We start from the raw sequence: 21,732 nt of genomic DNA on the forward strand, positions 1-21,732 counted from the left end.
ACATATTAATCAAACTATCAAAAATTAAATACAAAGAAAAAATATTAAAAGCAGCAAAGGAAAAACAACAAATAACACACAAGTGAATCCCCATAAGGTTAACAGCTGATCTTTCAGCAGAAACTCTGCAAGCCAGAAGGGAGTGACAGGACATATTTAAACTGATGAAAGGGAAAAACCTACAACAAAGATTACTCTACCCAGCAAGGATCTCATTCAGATTCAACAGAGAAATTAAAACCTTTACAGACAAGCAAAAATTAAGAGAATTCAGCACCACCAAACCAGCTTTACAACAAATCCTAAAGGAACTTGTCTAGGCAGGAAACAGAAGAGAAAGAAAAGACCTACAATAACAAATCCAACACAATTAAGAAAATAGTAATAGGAACATACATATTGATAATTACCTTTAATGTAAATGGATTAAATGCTCCAACCAAAAGACATAGACTGGCCAAATGGATACAAAAAAAAGATCCGTACATATGTTGTCTATAAGAGACCCACTTCAGACCTAGGGACACTTACAGACTGAAAATGAGGGTATGGAAAAAGATATTCCATGCAAATGGAAAACAAAAGAAAGCTGGAGTAGCAATTCTCATATCAGACAAAATAGACTTTAAAATAAAGACTATTACAGGACACAAAGAAGGACACAACATAATGATCAAGGGATCAATCCAAAGAGAAGATAAAACAATTGTAAATATTTATGCACCAAACATAGGAGCACCTCAAGACATAAGGCAAATACTAACAGCCATAAAAGAGGAAATCAACAGTAACACAATAATAGTAGGGAACTTTAACACCCCACTTTCACCAATGGACAGACCATTCAAAATGAAAATAAATAAGGAAACACATGCTTTAAAAGACACAATGGAACAGATAGATTTAATTGATATTTATAGGAAATTCCATCCAAAAACAACAAAATATACTTTCTTCTCAAGTGCTCATGGAACATTCCCCAGGATAGATCATATCTCAGGTCACAAATCAAGCCTTGGTAAATTTAAGAAAATTGAAATCGTATCAAGTATCTTTTCCAAACACAGCTCTATGAGACTAGATATCAATAACAGGAAAACAACAGTAAAAAATACAAACACATGGAGGCTAAACAATACACTACTAAATAACAAAGAGATCACTGAAGAAATCAAAGAAGAAATCAAAAATCCTAGAAACAAATGGCAATGAAAACACGATGAGCCAAAACCTATGGGATGGAGCAAAAGCAGTTCTAAGTGGGAAGTTTATAGCAATACAATCCTACCTCAAGAAAAAAGAAAAAGCTCAAATAAACAACCTAACCTGACAAGTAAAGCAATTAGAGAAAGAAGAACCAAAAAAAAAAAAAAAAAAAACCAAAGTTAGCAGAAGGAAAGAAATCATAAAGATCAGATCAGAAAGAAATGAAAAAGAAATGAAGAAAACAATAGCAAAGATCAATAAAATTAAAAGCTGGTTCTTTGAGAAAATAAACAAAATTGATAAACCATTAGCCAGACTCATCAAGAAAAAAAGGGAGAAGACTCAAATCAACAAAATTAGAAATGAAAAACGAGAAGTAACAACTGACACTGCAGAAATACAAAGGATCATGAGAGACGACTACAAGCAACTATATGCCAATAAAATGGACAACCTGGAAGAAATGGACAAATTCTTAGGAAAGCACAAACTTCCAAGACTGAACCAGGAAGAAATAGAATATATGAACAGACCAATCACAAGCACTGAAATTGAAACAGTGACTAAAAATCTTCCAGCAAACAAAAGCCCAGGACCAGATGGCTTCACAGGTGAATTCTATCAAACATTTAGAGAAGAGCTAACACCTATCCTTCTCAAACTATTCTAAAATATAGCAGAGGGAGGAACACTACCAAACTCATTCTAAGAGACCACCATCACCCTGATACCAAAACTAGAAGAAGATGCCACAAAAAAAGAAAACTTTCAACAAAATTCAACACCCATTTATGATAAAAACTCTCCAGAAAGTAGGCATAGAGGGAACTTATATCAACATAATAAAGGCCATATATGACAAACCCACAGCCAACATTGTTCTCACTGGTGAAAAACTGAAACCATTTCCTCTAAAATCAGGAACAAGACAAGGATTCCCACTCTCACCACTATTATTCAACATAGTTTTGGAAGTTTTAGGCACGGCAATCAGAGAAGAAAAAGAACAGGAATCCAAATCAAAAAACAAGTAAAACTGTCACTGTTTCAATGAAATGATACTATGCATAGAGAATCCTAAAGATGCTACCAGAAAACTAGAGCTAATCAATGAATTTGGTAAAGTAGCAGGATACAGAATTAATGCACAGAAATCTCTTGCATTCCTATGCACTAATGATGAAAAATCTGAAAGAGAAATTAAGGAAACAATATCATTTACCACTGCAACAAAAAGAATAAAATACCTAGGAATAAACCTACCTAAGGAGACAAAAGACCTATATGCTCAAACTATAAGACACTGATGAAAGAAATTAAAGATGATACAAACAGAGGGAGAGATATACCATGTTCTTGGATTGGAAGAATCAACATTGTGAAAATGACTATACTACTGAAAGCAATCTACAGATTCATTCCAATCCCTATCAAGCTACCAATGGCATTTTTCACAGAATTAGAACAAAAAATTTTACATGTTGTATGGAGACACAAAAGACCCTGAACAGCCAAAGCAATCTTGAGAAAGAAAAGTGGAGCTGGAGGAATCAGGTTCCCTGACTTCAGACTATACTACATAGCTACAGTAATCAGGACAGTATGGTACTGGCAAAAAAACAGAAGTATAGATCAATTGAACAGGATAGAAAGTCGAGAGATAAACCCATGCACCTATGGTCAAGTAATCTATGACAAAGGAGGCAAGGATATACAATGGAGGAAAGACAGTCTCTTCAATAAGTGGTGCTGGGAAAACTGGGCAGCCACTTGTAAAAGAATGAAATTAGAACACTCCCTAACACCATACACAAAAATAAACTCAAAATGGATTAAAGACATAAATGTAAGACCAGACACTATAAAATTCTTAGAGGAAAACATAGGCAGAACACTCTATGACATAAATCACAGCAAGATCCTTTTTGACCCACCTCCTAGAGTAATGGAAGTAAAAACAAAAATAAACAAATGGGACCTAATGAAGCTTAAAAGCTTTTGCACAGCAAAGGAAACCATAAACACGACAAAAAGACAGCCCTCAAAATGGAGAAAATATGTGCAAACAAAGCAACTGACAAAGCATTAATCTCCAAAATATACAAGCAGTGCATGCAACTCAATATCAAAAAAACAAACATCTCAATCCAAAAATGCACAGAAGATCTAAATAGACATTTCTCCAAAGAAGATATACAGATTGCCAACAAACACATGAAAGGATGCTCAATATCACTAATCATTAGAGAAATGCAAATCAAGACTACAATGAGGTATCACCTCACATCAGTCAGAATGGCCATCATCGAAAGATCTACAAACAATAAATGCTGGGGAAAAGGGAATCCTCTTGTACTGTTGGCGGGAATGTAAATTGATACAGCCACTGTGGAGAACAGTATGGAGGTTCCTTTAAAAACTAAAAATAAAACTACCATATGATCCAGCAATCCCACTACTGGACATATACCCTGAGTAAACCATAATTCAAAAAAAGTCATGTACCCCAATGTTCATTGTAGCACTATTTACAATAGGCAGGAGATGGAAGCAACCTAGGTGTCCTTCGACAGATGAATGGATAAAGAAGATGTGGCCCATATATACAATGGAACATTACTCAGCCATAAAAAGAAACGAAACTGAGTAATTTGTAGTGAGGTGGATGGACCTAGAGTCTGTCATACAGAGTGAAGTAAGTCAGAAAGAGAAAAACAAATACCGTATGGTAACATATATATGGAATAAAAAAAAATGGTTCTGATGAACCTAGGGGCAGGACAGGAATAAAGACACAGACATAGAGAATGGACTTGAGGACACAGGAAGGGGGAAGGGGAAGCTGGGATGTAGTGACAGAGTAGCATTGACATATGTACACTACCAAATGTAAAATAGATAGCTAGTGAGAAGCAGCTTCATAGCACAGGGAGATCGTCTCAGTGTTTTGTGACCACCTAGAGGGGTGGGATAGGGAGGGTGGGAGGGATATGGGGATATATGTATGCATATAGCTGATTCACTTTGTTATACAGCAGAAACTAATACAACATTGTAAAGCAATTATGCTCCAATAAAGATGTTAAAAAAGGGAAAACAAAGGAAAGAAAAGAACCTGAGCTTCATTAACTCCTGAAACCAAGTGTGTGATCTCAGTTGAAAGAACGTGGGTTTTGGCCGGGTTCGAGTCCCCGTCGCGTGTGTTGGAGTACCAATCTCAGTTTTGGCTGGGTTCAAGTCCCAGCCGTGTGGGATGGAGTCCCAGCACATGGGTTCAAGTACCAATCTGAGGTGCATGGTTCACAGACATGTAAGGCATGTATGTGCCATGATGTGAAAAATTTGGGGAAACACTGCTGTAGCCTTGTCTTCTGTCACCCTACACATGTGATGCTCCAGGCACATGAAGTAATATAAAAAACACTTTATAAATGTATGTTTATATCATGCCTATGTGGATTTACTCCTTGGTGTATCCACTATACTGGATTCCTTCCACTTCTCTACCTGGTAAATCCCTGCCTACTTCAAGAGCAGTTGAAATTTGACTTCAAAAAGAGAAATTTGCATTTTTTTTTCTCAAGCACTTTGACTGTACCTCTGTTAGGGTACTCATCACATTGTACTGTAATTTACAGGTTTATACAGCTGTCTCATTCACTTAAAGCACATAGGAGATATTCAGTAAAGATATGGTGAATGAATAAATGCATGAAATGTGGAGGGCAAAAACTGCATTTTAATCATTTTAGCATTACCAGGAACTTGCTAAGGGGTACACAAACTATGGCCCTTGGACCAAATCTGGTCTGTGGCCTGTTTTGTTTTCTTTTTTGTTTTTTAATTAAGACTAATTTTTTAGAGCAGTTTGGGCTCACAGCAAAACTGAGGAGAAGGTACAGATATTGCCCATATACTCCTGTGCCCACCCATGCATAGCCTCCTCCATGATCAACACCTCCCACCAGCGTGGTACATTTGTTACAATTTATGAATCTACATGGAAACATCATAATGACCCAAAGTGGCCTGTTTTATATAGCCAGCGGGCTAAGAATGGTTTTTACATTTTAAAAGTTGCTAAAAAAAAAGAAAAATATTATGTGAAAGAGACTGTACATGGCCAGCAAAGCCGAAAATATTTACTATATCAGGCTCCTTATGGAAAAGTTTGTGAATCCTCCATACCTAAATCAAACAATCAAGATTAATTGGTTGATTTCACAAATATACTATGTATAAATAATTTTTCTTCTTAACTCATTTTTGTTTTTCACCCAACCCTGTTTCTGGCTTCAATTATACCACTTTTTCCTGTTAACCCTCTAGTCAATATTTCTTAATTTATTATTGAACTATAACACAGATACAAAAGAAGCAAAAAATCATAACTGTAGAGTTCAAAGAATTATCACTAAGTGGGCACACTCAAGTGACTACCACCAGGTCAAGAAATAAAAGATTGCCAACAAATCAGAAGCCCCCATATGCCTTCCTAATCATTATTCTCTTCCTTAAAAGTCGCCATATCCATTACTTCTAGCCCCATAGACTGTTTTTGCCATTTATGTATTTTTTTATCTTTATATATCAATAAATGGAGTAATTCAGCATGTAACCATTTATATCATACCTCAGTTTTTTGCTAAATACTAGGTTTGTGATACTTTTCTACTTGATTTTAGGTAACAGTAGTCAGTTCATTTTCTATACTGTATAGAACTCCATTGTTTGTGCATCTTGTTTTCCTTTTTAATGTATTTTACTGTTGGTAGACATTAGCATATTTTTATGACTTGGGATTAATGTGAATAATTCTGCATTAAATGCTCTTACACGTGCATTTTTAAGGCATCTTTGATCACTTTTCCCACTCAGTTGAGTTCCTACATGATCCACCTCCCTCTGGTCGTCTCCTTCTCTGTGGTTATAGATCCTAGTGTCATCTCAGGGAGACAAAACAGAGTGAGGTTAAGAGCTCAGAGTTTGGAGCTAGGCCACCTGGATTTAAATCTGGGTCTGCTGTTACTATCTATGTGATCTTCAATAAATTACCTACTTTTCTACACCTTGATTTTCATATCTGTAAAATCAGGATAATAGAATTAATTGAGTTAATATTTGTAAACTACATACAGCAGTGCTTGGCACATAGTAAGTGACAAATATGCATTTCCTCAATAACTAAATAGTTATGCGGAAACACATCTGCATTTAGAAAGATGCCTTTAGCTTGAACAGTTCACATGACACAGGTTAACTACTTTCTTCTATTTGAGAGTAATTAAAAAAAAATCTAACGGTTCAGGAAATGGAATTTAAATTAAACACACACACAAAAATTACCATAGCCTCAAGTTTTTGTCTAGGGATATATTCTTTATGTACTCTACCCTAAATATATCCAAAACAATTGAAAACCTAGGCAACAGATAGGTGTTCAAAACAAACTTATTGAATAAATGAAATAAATACCATGCCCCCCAAAAAAGGGATCAAAAAATTCTGATCACTGTAGTCTCAAAATTAAAATCAGTTCACAAAATAGCTAGCTTTTTCATTTAACTACAGTTTGTTATACTACCTGAGGAATACTCTCTAATTCAAGTTAAAAACCAAGTATGTATTTATTAAATCATGTTCTCAGTACTGTGATAAACTCTGTGAAAGAACACTAGAGAACCTCCTGTATAAAATAAATAAATAAATAAATTCAAAAATTAAAAAAAAAAGAACACTAGAGGAGTATAATATACCATATTTTCCCTAAAATGCTTGCAATTTTGTTATTCATTCATTCATCCTGCATTTATTGATTGTCTATTGGATTCTACGCACTTGAAGGCCACCCTTACATGTTAAATAATTAAAGAATATGGGATGATAGCTACTCAGATACTAAAGCAGGGCTGTTTTTGTTCCCAAACCAAAACAGAATGCCTTTCTGGAATCTTTCTCAGAATTGTACAAGCTATAACAACATCCACAAACCTCATTTTAACTAGACATTTGTTCTACATGGATGAAATTAATTTTCAAATCAAGTAATACAATAAGTTGCTTTAGATGCATGTTTAAAAATTAACATTTTTATGTCCATCAGCTAGGTTTCCTAAGTCAATGGAAAAATCCCATTTCTCTTGAGTCTAATGTAAGGCCAGTCTATCTAATATGGGATGCTACAGAAAATACCAAGTGGAAAGAAGGAAAAAGGTGTAGGTAATGGAGAGCATGAAAATGTTTAACAACCAGCTGTCTGAAGAGACGGGCCTGACTTGTATCTTTTGCTCACGTCTCTGGTGTAAATATTACCAGCACGGCAGCTTTCAAGCCCCCGGGGAGATGTCACTGAACATGGAGCTGGAAAGCTGTGCTATCAGCTATCATGAACCAGTGCAAGTTGGTTCCAGCACACTACTGAGGGCAGACAGAGTAAGAGAGCTTCAAGTTTCCTTTGAAGAACAACCCGTCCTCCATGGCATGGTGGACCTGACAATGAAGGTGTCCTGCCCTGCCTTGAGGAGTAATCATAGAACTGAGGTGGGTCAAATAGATTCTCTCTCTAGGAATCTGAATCTTGAGTGGAGCACACTAAAAACAAGTGCTTGGAAGAAATCCCTGACAGTTTCTGCCTTCCATCCCAGCCCCACCCAGTGCCTAAGCTCTTGGCCACCTAATTTATGAAACCTGGGTTTTCCAGGTTTCTCCATGGTTCTATGAGCTTTTTGGAATCCTTCTTATAGATTTGTTTCCCCTTAATCTGCCTAGAGTCAGTCTCTGACTTAGACAAGGAGTAAAGCAACAGATTTCACACTTATTAGTTTGGGATAATGTGTATTTAAATAGTTGCTCCACAACACTCTCTCCCAGACTCATTCTGAGTCTTACGAGGAAGGAGATGGCATGAAAGGAATCAAAAGTAATTTAGTGACAAAGGCACAAGGTGACACAACTTCTTTCCCATCTTTTCTCATTATGCCAACTAATTACATCTAATATTAATAGAGAGTTGTTTGGGTAGTGGAGGAGTACTATATTAGATTAAAAGCTAAGCTGCTGTAACAAAGGGATGTGAAGCAATATGGAGGCTTAAAGGAAAAAGGACTTTATTCCTCTGTCTCACAAGAGTTCCAGTGTGGATGATCTGGGTAGGGTGAGCTGCTCTGCTCCACGTGGTCACTCAAGCATCCAGGCTCCTACCCCTTGTTGCTCCATCTTTCCTTAGGCATCTTGTTACCTGTATGATTGAAGTTGGGTTTCTACCAAATCCAGTTTCCAGCCATCAGGAAGCAGATGGAGAATAGGGAGGAGGCATGCTCACATTCCAAGGGCAAGAACTTTGCCATATGAAAAAATGTAAGTAACTGGTCATCCACATATCCAGATACAACTTAGTTACAATGCAAAAGAGAAAAGGAAACATTGACTAGAAAACTAGCCATCTCCCCAACAAGAGCCTTTTAGAACCATTTGCTGCTACTTTTTTTTTTAAGAACACAGACACAGATCATAAATGTGAAATGTGTTCCAAAAAATTAAAATAGAGATAGTCCAACATTCTATACTTTTTCTATGTAATAAGTTTACATAGGTTAGCAGTTCTAAACCAGAGTGATATAATACACTGGGACATCTTAAATGTTTGTGAAATATATCATAAGGAATCTGTTAGTAATAATCTTCAGTGTATTAAAAGTTGAAAAGAATTTATTTTTGAAAAATTAGAGCCAATTCAAGATTATTCCTATAGCAATATTACCTAAACTTCTATCATTCAATTAGTACTATCAGGATTTTCTCTCTAACTATATTATTATTGTAGCATATCTGCATTATTATGCATTATGGGATATATCTTTACTGTTATTTACTTAAATCTTTTTCTTTAAATGGACTCACTTTTTTTTTTAAGAATTTTTTTTTGGGGGGCTCACTTTTTGACTTAAATAAATGTATTTATGAAGGAAACTTTATGTCACTACTATAAATGGAAAACCAGTATCACTTGCCAAAATAGAAAATAAAATTTAAAATAAATAAAATTAACAAAAAATAAAGTAAAATAAAAATTAAATTAAATTAAATAAAAATAAATAAAATTACCACACAATGTTGTTAAGTTTTACTTAGATACTGTTACTCACTAGAGACTGTTGCTAGCTGAGAACTCTGAGTCAGAGCTGGGTTTTGATCTGTTCAAAGGGAGATAGTAAAAGCTGAGATGTTTAAAGAAACACTGGCAACAAACTGAGTCTTTCCCCTTGATGTAATCTAAGAATGGAAAGAGAACTTAAATAGGATTAAGTGGCTATGTGCGTCAATGTTATTTGATTCCTATCTATGAACTACCTAAAATCACTCTTTGAGAAACCTGGCCCTAAGGAAAATGCCACTTTTACTCATTTGCACATGGACATGTTTTGTGAGTGAGAGAGAGAGGTGTGAAGTTACAGTTAGCACACAGAAGTTCTATAATAATAATCCTGCCCATGCCATGGGTTGTGAACATCATCATTCATCTGTGTCCAGGAGTAAGAGAGGACAAGGAATTTCTGTCCTAAATCCACCTATTGTCTCAGAACCATGAACTGGAAAAAAAAAAAATGCCACAAAAGATTAGTCATTCATACCCATGGGCCTCATATATGAACCATCTTTCCCTCCCAACTGCCATTTGGATGAAATTTGACTTCCTGACTTCACAGGGTTGTTTTCCACTACCAGATCTCCTTGACATGCTCCCTGGAATGTTTGTGTCAGATGCTGCCTCAAATGTTTTAATCAACCACACACTCCTCCCATGAAAAGAAGATGATTTGAATATCTGGTTGGCAAAACTAACCTATAATTATGCTGAGTATCTGACTGCCTTTGATATTCCTAAACTTATACTGCACTCTAGGAAAACATTTTCCTTTTAGAAACAGACAGTCATGAAGCATGAAAGTAGTTGTGGCAGCCAGTCTTTCTCTTCAAGTGGCATCCAGCTATTGCTAGTCATCAGGGCTACAAAAGGGAAAGACTTCAACTCTCCAAAAAACTGGAACAATGGAACACTATGGCCACAGATAGACTAGACAATGCAAGAGATATGTAGCAGGATATGCCAACCCAAAATATGTCACTTTGACATAAGGATTATTCTGAGCTGAAGGCAATTGAGAAGAAGCAGATACTAGAAAAGCTCTCTGATCTTCCTCTATTTGCCTAACAGTGGGACGTAATCTGTAGAAGTGTCCCTTCTTCCCTATCAGGAGGGACAGAAGTAAATCACTGGAGACAACTCTAGGACCTTACCAGCCCAGACACCCATCAGAGGAAGCTACATAACAAACCTCCCTAAAAGCAGCCCTTATCTACCCTTAGTTTCCCTAAGTATTTGCTTTCCCACAATGTGTCACCCCTAGAAGCTCAAAGTCCTTTTCCTTTGTCTTGTCACTTCTCTACAAAATTATTATTCTTTGCTAAGATGCTATGTAAGCTCAAGTTCTAATGATTCCCTTCGAGTTACTCATCACTGAGGGCTCCCATGTATGTGTGACATACATGTTAATAAGCTTTTGTTTGTTTTTCTCTTGTTAATCTGTCTTCTGACAATCTAATTTACAGGGCCCAGCCAATGAACCTAAGATGGGACAAAGAGAAAAGAATTTTTGTCCTCCCCTACACAGAGATACAAAGATTAGATGTACGGTTTCTCAGCGATAGGGATCAAGATTTAACTTAAATATCTGGTTACCATAGTGAGACACCAATTTAAATGTGACAATGAGATGCATTCAGAGATAACTGGGGAAACAGTATTGATGATGGGGATAAAGGGACGTGTTCTAGTCATGTGTTATGTACATTATAAAGGTTAGTTCATTTGTTTCTCCCAAGTCTTTGAAGATTTGCAGAAGAATATGAGGATAACTTATTGCAATTTTTCTCCCTAACGGTAAGCCAATCAGACACTCAGGGTCAGCAAACTGCAGGTTCAAGAACTATCTCAATTTCAATCATCTATCATTTGCTCCCTAAACCACTTACTCTCAACTTGGAAGTGATGAGGTATAGTGAGGGAGTTACTATACGGGAGCTGTAACACACTCCTGCAAACCCCCAAGATTTTGATGTCCCTAAGTGTTCCCTTTCCACACCATTGAGAAGCATTACCTTAGTAAATTACTGTTGCTAAGGGTAATTTAAAATATTCTTCAGGTAAATTCTGCAGGTAGGTTGCGAACTATTTCAATACCTCAATTATAAATGGTCCCTGAAGACCTTATATTTCAGAGAATTGGGCTACATGTCTAAGACTGCTCCTTACAACTAGAAATAAGAGAGAAACCATTTTCAAACCATATTATGCTATCTTTCCCTGAGTAGAGCCCAACTCTCCAAATTTTGTGTCTCTCCATTCCATCTAAAGTAATTTTCTTGGTGTCCCAGGGACACGTACAGGAGGATGTTTCAACATGTCCTCCACCTTGAGATATCTATGATCCCATAATATAATCAGAATAGAAAACATCATTAATATCTGTCAAGAAACTGAACCCAAATATCGCAAACCTTTAAAGAATCCTATTATAGCCTTCCCAGTACTTCTCAAATGAGAAGAAATGGACCTTATCTGGGGAATTATTTTCAGCTGCAATTTTTAGCCACTATAAACCTGGCTCAAAATCCAGAGCGGGTGGATAAAGATTCTTAATTTACATTTGGGAAAATATATTTAAATCTCTTCACACATGTGTATGTATTTATTGTGTATAACTAACTTATCTGATAACAGAAGGCTTACAGAATGCTAGCAGTGGGGAAGAGTTGTAAGTGGAAAAATGTTGCATTAGTCTGGTTCTTTAATTACAAGCTGTTTGCACTGTGGGTTGCTTATTGATGTATTTTTGTTTGTGTATATACCGGTTGATCCTGGATATTTGCAAATAAAGTTGTGAATAGGAATAGTAAAGATGGTTTTGTTATTCCTCCTAAAGGGAGTCTCGTGATTTGATCCTTTTTCCAAAATCACAAAGATGTAAAAATTTCAGGGGTAGAGAGGAAGTTATGCAATCCAATTATTTATTCAATTATTCTTCCTACAATATGCTTGACAAATAGTCATTCAACCCCCGTCCAAGTGCCTTGAGCCAAAAGAAATTCCTGGAACAGACTATGCATTTGCAGCAGATGACTAATGTTTTAGCTCTGCATCTTGCATTTCTTCTTCTTCCAAAGGATACACCTTGGTTTTCCTTTGGGGAATTGTCCTTCTGCATTTAATGTTGTCTTAATAGTACCATCAGCTGAGGTGTCCTCTTCTCTGTTAGCCAAGGAGTGCTCATGTGATCCAAGCTATGACAATCCAAATCTACCTCCCAGGGATTTAAATTCTGAGTGTAAGGGGGTAAGAGAGAAAAAGAGTTGGAACCAATTTATCCTAATGGCAGTACCTTGAAGAGCCTGGTTTCCTTAAAGAACAGGTTCTTCAACTTAAATTTCAGATCTGTGAGCACACACTACTTTCTCATAAATTTGATTTTTGCCTAAAACTAGGTAAAAAACAATTTATATTATTTTCAACCAAAAGACGTATTTGCTACCCTACTGGTCTTGTATTTAGCCACTGGGAGAAATGTAGACAGGCATACTCCCTCTTTAATATTACAGTCTTTCATATGCATGACTAGTTAGCATGTTCTTCAATCAGTTTTATTTCTTTGTATGACTTTTTAAGAGGCCAACTCACCTTTCCTCAACTTCTGCTGTGTGTCATATGTTTACTTTTCTGCCCTCATTCTCCCTTTTCTCCCCCACTGTCAGGTATTCCTGAAAATATCTGAAATACAGGATGATAAATGCTTGCCCAATTTTTATTCCAGAGCTTTTGCAATGGTTTGTAAAGGTGGTACAGGAAAAACTGTAAAACTATAAATACAAAAACCAATGAGTTGACATATGGTGAGTGGAGGCTGGAATTCCCCATGCCACAAAATTTCACTGTTCTACACATCCTTTTTTCACTCTTGATGACTGAGGTATCTCAAGTTTCCTTGATTTGCTTACACTTTGACTTCCATTGTATACAATGTGGTGTTTCTGGCCTTCATCATCCTTGGGGCTTCAGTCACTGGCATTATTTTCCAAGACTCAAAGAAAATCCTTCCATTTCTGGCATAAATTCCATTGTATGTCTGGATACCTGAATTCCTTTGAAAATACACGGACATGTATTGCCAAATGGCTGGGAAGAAGAAAGAAAACTCATAACTTCTTTTTTTGCATCACATAATTGCTTTATCCCTTTACATATAGCTTTCTCATTCTTGCTCTTGGAACAAGGTAAAGAGTACCTTCTGGCTTCCCCTGGAGTCTCTCTTCCCAGTCAATTTACAGACCCTTTCCATAGTACTTCCTATGAGGGGATGAGCTCGTCCTCCCCTACAAGGAAGAAGCCCACTACCGGTCAACTTGCTAACTTAGCATGACCTGACTCCAACTGGGTTTCCACACGACTTCAAGTCCTTTCATCTTTCTACTTGATCTTCTCCAAACATGCTCCAGCTGGTCTGTTCCTCTCAATTCCATAAATATGTACTGAGCCCCTACTAAGTGCCAGGATCTCTGGGTAAAAAATTGAATTAGACCTGCATCCTGCCTCCAGGGCAGACGGACACATAAGCAACATGGCAATGAAAAGTGATGAATGTAATAGTACAACTGAGTCTGTGCAAGATGGCAGTGATTAAATCTGGTGAGAATGGGGTCAGGAAAAGTGTCATAGAAGACAAGAGGTGACCTTGAGCTGGCTTTGGAAAGATGAATAGGAATCTACCAGGCAAACAAGGGGGCATGCCACACGCTTAAAAGGGAATGTGTCGCTCCAGGAGTGCAGAAAAAGGGGAATGATCACTTTCTTCTATCCTCTATAATTGCAGCCTATGATCATATTAGTCTTTTGGGCAGCCACAACACACAGCTGGCTCACAGAAGGCTAAAACCACATCTTTCTTGCATTGTTTTGCCATATCAACCCTCATCGTTCATGCCAGTGAGTCATTACTCTTAATCAAGGAAAGAAAAGCAAGCCCTGAGTTTCTTTGTCTGTCCCTCCTTGATCACTGCTTCTTGGTTCTGGAAAACGCACCCTCGTCTCTTCCATACTCAGTGTGAGAACCCCTCCTCCTTAGCCAAATTCCCCTCCCACTCTCCCTCACATGACTCCTTCAGAGATGACATGTTCTGAGCTTTGCAGGAAGCAGAAATCATCTTTCGACAAGTTTTAGAGACAGTTAGATGCAGTTTCTACCCAGGCGCTGTCCAGGGTTCTCTGAAACCATTCAAAAGTAAAGAAACCAAAAACATGTTTGCAAAAATCAAATTAAAGCCCAGCTCTGAGGGAGACGCAGCTATCTACGCCCATACGAGCTGCCTGCCAAGAATGTTTTTAATGTAATAATTGCTCATCCACAGACCCATAATAATTGATATTTGCAATTCGATAGTGCTTTGTTTCCAATCTCTCTGCTTCTCTCCTCACCTAATCCACCCAACAACCCCCTGTGTCAGTACATTCATGGCTCTTAATGACCCTCTCAGCAGCTACTGATCAAAGTCAAATTTTAATTACAAGTCTAATTTTGGAAGTTTGCTTCCTTTTAATCTGAACTTTTAGAAGGTAGTCAAATGTGTGCTTGCAACAACTCACAGGAAAGACATCAAGATCTAGGACTAGTTAATTAGAGATTTTCAGCTAGTTTTGAGCCTCATGCTTCCTACTAGTTTGTATCTACCAGGTGATTACACCTATAGAATGTGAAATACGTCACTAATGACTGCAGTATGACCTGGGAGATGGGAAGAGTGGAAACAAGATGCAATTGTGTGACCACAGAACTTTATCCTCATCATTTGAGAATGGCTACTTTTTCTCTAATACTTTTCTTTCCCCAGTTTGGTCTGAGCCTACACCAAGCTTTCTCTGCATCTTGGCACTGTTACCACTATCCCTTCAAGAATATTTTACTTCAGCCTTTGGAAATCTTAATGATTCTTACAAGACCACCTCAAAAACTCCATCTTCTGTGCAGCTTTTTTGAGCCCTCCCAATAAAAATGACTTCCCTCTGGAAATCTCATAGCACTTTTTGTCATCATCAATATCAAATAGTAATCACAATGATAACTAGCATTCATTGAGTGCACACTATATTGGTGCATAGGAAACATTATCTGATTTTATCATCCCAATATTTCTATTGTGTACTATTTTCATCCCCATTTTCTAGATAAAGAAACGAGTCTCAGACGTGTTAAAATGTGTTCAAAGTGAAGTAACCATTTAGTGGTAGATTAAGAATTTGAATGCCAGGTCTACCATAGCAAATCACAAGGATTTATATTCCTCCTACATGCACAAAAATAATCGTCATTAGAATGTAAGCTTGTGCAAGAAAGAAATTATATCTCATATTTCTTTGAATTTTCTAATGTTCACCAAGTTGTCATTTAATAAATATTTTTGGATTGGACGACTCCCTCCTAGAACAAATACAAATGTATTTAGAAACTTGTTCATGAGGGGGAATAAGTGACTTTTTAAAAATTATTTCTCTGCTTCCCAACATCTTTATAAATTTGGCACTTCGAAAAGACAACAAAGGTGATGTCTGTACGCACCACAGCAAAGTTTTAATAGAAAGATAAAAGTATAGACTCGTGCATCAGTAGTGTCATTATTAGACAGTCATTATTAAGGACCCAATATGTGGGCAATACCATGCTAAGTGCTGTAAAGGACACGAAGGTGAACAAAATTGTTCTTGCCATCAAAGAAACTTACTACCTAGTTTAGGGACGCAACAGAGAAGAACAGTATTTGCTTTGGCTAATCCATATTGCCTTCTGAAAAGGTCAGATAATGATAAAAGCAGAGATTTTTTTCTAGAGAGTATTTAAATGAATAAGCGGGAGACAGAGGGAGAACTCAATTGCTGTGAATAACAGACGGAGAATTCCAGATAGACTCTGGACTGAGATGAGAAGAAGGCAAGAGAGAAAAACTGTCAATAGCAACGTTTTAGGAGGGAAAAAAATTGTGAGCTGTGAATTGCAAATTGTTTGCTGGTGGGTACATAGTATACAGCCCTCCTCTATGAAATCATCAGTAGGGTCTACACTGATCGCTCATAATCTTAGGTAAGTGAACTTTTCTGGGAAATCAAAAGATGCTCAATTTTACTGCTGTGTCAGAGCAATAGAGTCCAAGGACAGCATGAAGGCTGGAGGGGACCTGAGAGATTTACTAAAGCTAAAAGTACAGGACAGCTGCTGTTCAAGATGATCACAGGATCTGCCCCCCACACCCATTACTTCCTATGGAAGTGCCTGTACTTACTCTCTTCTCCTTGGCTTTGACTTCCTGCTCCTTTATCACAGTGCCAGTGCCCTGACCCTGGACCCCATTGTTAGAATGGGGAATTGGTGGAATTCCCTTTTAGCTTCTCGGGCTCTATACTGGGTTGAATAGTGTCCTCCAAATATTCGTATCCCAATCAGAACCTCAGAATGTGACCTGATTTGGAAACAAGTTTTTTTGCCCATGAAATCAAGTAAAGATGAGGTCATACTGGATTAGGGTGGGACCTAATCCAGTGACTGATGTCCTTGTAAGAAGAGAGAAATTTGGGCACAAATACACAGGGAGAGCTCTGTTTAACAATGGAGGCAAAGATTGCAACGGTATGTCTACAAGCCAAGCAATGCCAAGATTGCCAGCAATCATCAGAAGGTAGGAGAAAGGCATTGAACAAATTCTCCCTCTCCTCTCCCTCATTTCCAGGAGGAACCAAACCTGCCAACACCTTGACTTTAGACTTCTGACTTACAGAACTATGAGGTAATAAATTCCTATTGTTGTAAGCCACCCACTTAGAGCAGCCCTAGGAAATAATATAGACCCTTAATTTCCTAACAGAGGTTCTGGCATCCCCCAATATTCAACGAGACAATCTTTCTCTGTCCCAGGCCTCAGCACCCAATTCTAGCCAGATCTACCCTGAAAAATGAGAGGATTCAGTGGAGATCCACACAGAACGAGTTTAGTTTTTTCTAAGATCCTGACAAGGAAAACCATACGACATATTTTTTTCTATCACAACCCTTTCTGATTCTCTACATAATAACAGCTCAGGACTCTTCAGAGGTTTAAGACTCTTGAGTGATAAAATCACTGCAGGAACTCAATAGCCCAGTCATGTTAACAGACAATAAGTACAATGTGGCAAACTTCATTTATACTTGAAAACACAGATGATAGGACTGTCCCTGTCCATGAACTCACATGTGCTCACTCCGTACCCTGCAGACAGACAATAAATGCACACTGCCTAGAGTCAGGATGTTGCTCTGCCATGTGGGCATCTCCGTAAATGACCTAGTCCAAGAATTGTTATGTGAGATGAGCACAAGATAAATACTATGCTGCTCTGATAAGTGACTCCATTCATCCATTTGACAAATAATTTTTTCCTTTCCATTTTGGTTTATCACAGGACACTGAATATAGCTCCCTGTGCTATACTGTAGGACCTTGCTGTTTATCCATTCTGTATATAGTGGTTTTCATCTGCTAATCTCAAACTCCCAATCCATCCCTCCCTCATCCTCCCTACCCCTTGGCAACCACAGGTCTGTTCTCTATGTCTGTGAATCTGTTTCTGTTTTGTAGATAAGTTCATTTGTGTCATATTTTAGATTCCACATGTAAGTGATATCATATGGTATTTGTCTTTCTCTTTCTGACTTACTTCCCTTAGTATGATGATCTCTGAGTCGATTCATATTGCTGCAAATGGCATTATTTCATTGTTTTTTTTTTATGGCTGAGAAGTAGTCCATTGTATATATGTATACCACATCTTCTTTATCCATTCATCTGTCAATGAACATTTAGGTTGTTTCCATGTCTTTTAGTGTGCTATGAACATAGGGGTGCATGTGTCTTTTTGAATTATAGTTTTCTCCGGATATATGCCCAGGAGTGAGATTGCAGGATCATATGGTAGCTCTGTTTTTAGTTTTTTGAGGAACCTCAATACTGTTTTCCATAGTGGCTGCACCAATTTACATTCCCACCAACAGTGTAGTAAGGTTCCCTTTTCTCCACACCCTCTCCAACATTTGTTATTTGTAGACTCTTTAATGATGGCCATTCTGACCGGTGTGAGGTGGTACCTCATTACAGTTTTGATTTGCATTTCTCTAATAATTAGTGATGGTGAGCATTCTTTCATGTGCCTATTGGCCATCTGTATGACAAATATTTTTAAGTGCATTGTTTTGGGGACTTAATTCTTTTTTAAAAAAAGACATGGGACTCAAGGTATGGTTATGAAGGAAGAGACACAAACACTCATTTATAACACATGGAGATAAATGCTAGGGCATGGGCTTTGGGAATTCTTAGACTTCACTGAAGTTTCACATATTTAGGAATGAGATGAAGGCGCTTTTTACACAAATTTGTATTGTCAGGTTTAATTGTTTATTTGGTGGGTGAGTCTAGCTAACTGCCCAACATCAGCAACTCAATACAGGTTCACTGTTCTCTATTCATCTTGTGTACATAGTTACTCTAGTGAGTGACAAAACCTTTGTTTCTTTGAGATAAAACTTTGGTGTGAGCTGAAAAGGCATATAACTTGCCTTGTGCTTCTAAAGATTACAAAACATCTACAGACATGGAATTTAAGAGAAACCAAGTAACTTATTGTCATTGTAGAAACTGAAGATTTTAAAAGACACCATGAGGGACCACAGATAAATGGCAAAGGTCCACTTTAGTGAAAAAGAGAGAAAGAGAAAGAGAGCCTTTGAGTACAATTAAGTAATGAAAGTGTGATGCTCCTTTGTTTTGGGGTAAGAAGTCTGTAAAAGGTTTGGAAGAGAATCTCCATCCTCCTGTCCTTGTATTCTCATGAGAAAAATTCAATTAGAGTGAAAATGCTGGTCTCTCTTTCCTGTTCTTATGGATCCTTCAGAAGAAGGACAGACAGGGGATTCATAAATTAGGCAAAGACACTAGGCAAGTGTGGCTTAGTCCTTTCTGTCCTCTGTTTTTCAGAACTGTTTATCTTTAAGATGCACTTCTGTAAGAAACCGGATCCTGGTGAGGCAGAGCAAGACAGCAACTGCCCCCTGTGCCTTCCACTCAGTGGGTGACTGTAATTCAGTAAAAGCAAGTCTTAGGAATTCAGTTGAGGTACAGACACCCAAGCTGCACCATCAATCAGCTTTATCAGTCACAAAGCTGATCCAGATTCTAACTCCTGCATTTCCTTCTCCATTGGCTCCAAACTCAGGAAGGAAAATATCAGGTGTGATTTACCAACGTCTCAGACAGTCACTCCTTACTGACTCGCTTCTGCACTATCCACTGGGATTGCTCCATGCCTCTTCTTATCTCCTTAACTCTGCAGCCCTCCCTGCCAGGTTTCCACTATGAAACGTTTTTAGGCTCTTTTTAATGCTGGGGAACTGTGTGCACCCACGTGGGCTCCCCTCTTCCACTGAACACCGTGGCTTGTCATGAATGTGACTCTGTGGCAGTTTTCATTCTGCTTTGAGTTGTAGTTTTAGAATTTATTTGATCTGCCCTGCTAAACTCTACCCACACACCACCATGCCATCGACTCCAACCTCATCCCCTTCTTCACATGACTGAGCTTCAAGTTCAGGGATGATGGGGGACTCAAATCATCTTCACAGTTCCTACAGCACCTGTGACAAGGTTTGTCAAAAGGGAGTACGTTTCATTAAGAATCTTTATTCTGACACGCCTGTGCCCTGCTTCCCCAATTTCAAGGTACAAATATCATCACACATCCAATCAACTATTCAACTATCCCTGTGCCTATATTAGCAGTGAGTCCGGGGGTCTCCTCTGGAGGCTGTCTTCCACCACAGGCTTCAGTTTAGAGGGATGCACTCATCTGAAGATGTGGGCCAGTTCTGCTTCCAAATGGCAGTGAAATGCAGGATCACGCCAGTCACATGGCAACACCTAGGCATCACATGATTCTGTCACTCACCCGTCCTCCTTCCTTGTGGAAAATACGGTCTCTCTGGGGACCTTGGGGCTCTTTTCTGCCAGTCAGTTGGGACTATCTCGATCCATCAAAGACAGTCTAGTTGCAATCTGCTCTTCTAGGAGATACCTTGGCCCCTATGCAAACTTGTTGTCCCACACTTGTCTGATCAACTCTGCATTAGGAGGGGGTAGCCTTGGTCAGGACTCAAAATATTCAGTCCCACACAAATGCATCCACATTCATCACACAGTTGCAAAACTAACTCTTCCCTGAAAATACAATGGTGCTCTAAGCTCACTAGCTGGGTCCACCTAACAAAGCAGTTCACAGACCCTATAGCTACAATCTAAAGTTAAGTAAAATAAAATAAATTTTCCCTCACAGGCATATCATCAAAATTACTTATGCCCAGAAAATATGTGTATGTGTCTGTCTGTTTGTTTGCCAATGTAGAGTTTAGAATTTTTTTTTAATACAAATGGCTTTAGGAAGGATATATACACTCTTGTTCTCCATGGGATCCACCTAAACGTGGGAGCTGAGCTTTCTGCCTGGCCTCTGTAGGCATTTGAGTTTGAGCACTCTGCTTTATGAATCCACATGATTAGTTACACCCCTGGGGCTGTGGGGATACATACACACACACACACACACACACACACACACACACACACACACACACACACGAGGCCACATGAGCTGAGAGAAAGCATAACCTTCACAATACTTGTGTGTTTCTGCTATTGATCCTGGAGCTCTTTTTAGCAAACTTGTCCTCTGAACAACCACAGGTAAAGGGGTGGAAATTGAAGCTTATCTGCACAGGAAGAGAAGATGGCCCTACGATCACAAATAGGACTAAGGCTTTTCCCAGTCGTGCATGTCATTGTGATGGTCAGATTGTCTGTTGGATAGTTTAAAATTCTACTCCATGGGATGTATTGAAGTCGGTAGGTCACTGTCCTGGGGGTGGGCGTGGGCACAATGGCCATCTGCAAGAGATGCACGGCCTGAGGGGTGATGAATGGGAGCCAGGGTCCCCCCACCACCACCTTTTTCTTCGGTGAAGGAAGCTCTGTTCTCATCTGTTTTACCCAGTGGTGATCCCACCAGGAGAAAATGAAGCAGATGAGAAAACCACTGGGATAAGTTAAAATAATTTTTTTAAAAGCACTCTCTTTAGAAAACCCTACACTTCATTTATTTTGTTTAAGTGAAGTTGAAGAGTAGTGATCCTCAACCTTAGATGTGCATTAAAATCATCTGGGGAGATTTTTTAAAATACTGATGCCTAGGTTCAACCTCCAGAGATTCTGATTTTTAACTCATCTGGGCTGTGACCTTAACACTGAGGTTTTTTAAAGCTCCCAACAGATTCTGATGTGCAGCCAGGATTAAGAACACCTGCAGGAGAGGGACAAGAACAGATTTTGGAGTTAGGGAGATAGAGT

At 38.3% G+C, this 21,732-nt stretch overlaps 1 long non-coding RNA gene across 13 annotated transcripts in view; it reads right to left on the bottom strand.

Annotated features, from left to right (window-relative positions):
* LOC309660941 overlaps window positions 1–20,934 on the bottom strand; it is a 244,056-nt gene extending 223,122 nt beyond the window's left edge. For all 13 annotated transcript variants that reach the window (XR_014263727.1, XR_014263728.1, XR_014263729.1 and 10 more), the window contains exon 1: window positions 16,588–20,934. This is a non-coding gene — a long non-coding RNA (uncharacterized lncRNA). The remainder of the gene's footprint in view (window positions 1–16,587) is intronic.
* Window positions 20,935–21,732: the final 798 nt, after the last annotated feature.

Source organism: Balaenoptera physalus (assembly GCF_965194825.1).
Source record: "Balaenoptera physalus genome assembly, chromosome: 5".
NCBI classification, from domain to species: Eukaryota; Metazoa; Chordata; class Mammalia; order Artiodactyla; family Balaenopteridae; genus Balaenoptera; species Balaenoptera physalus.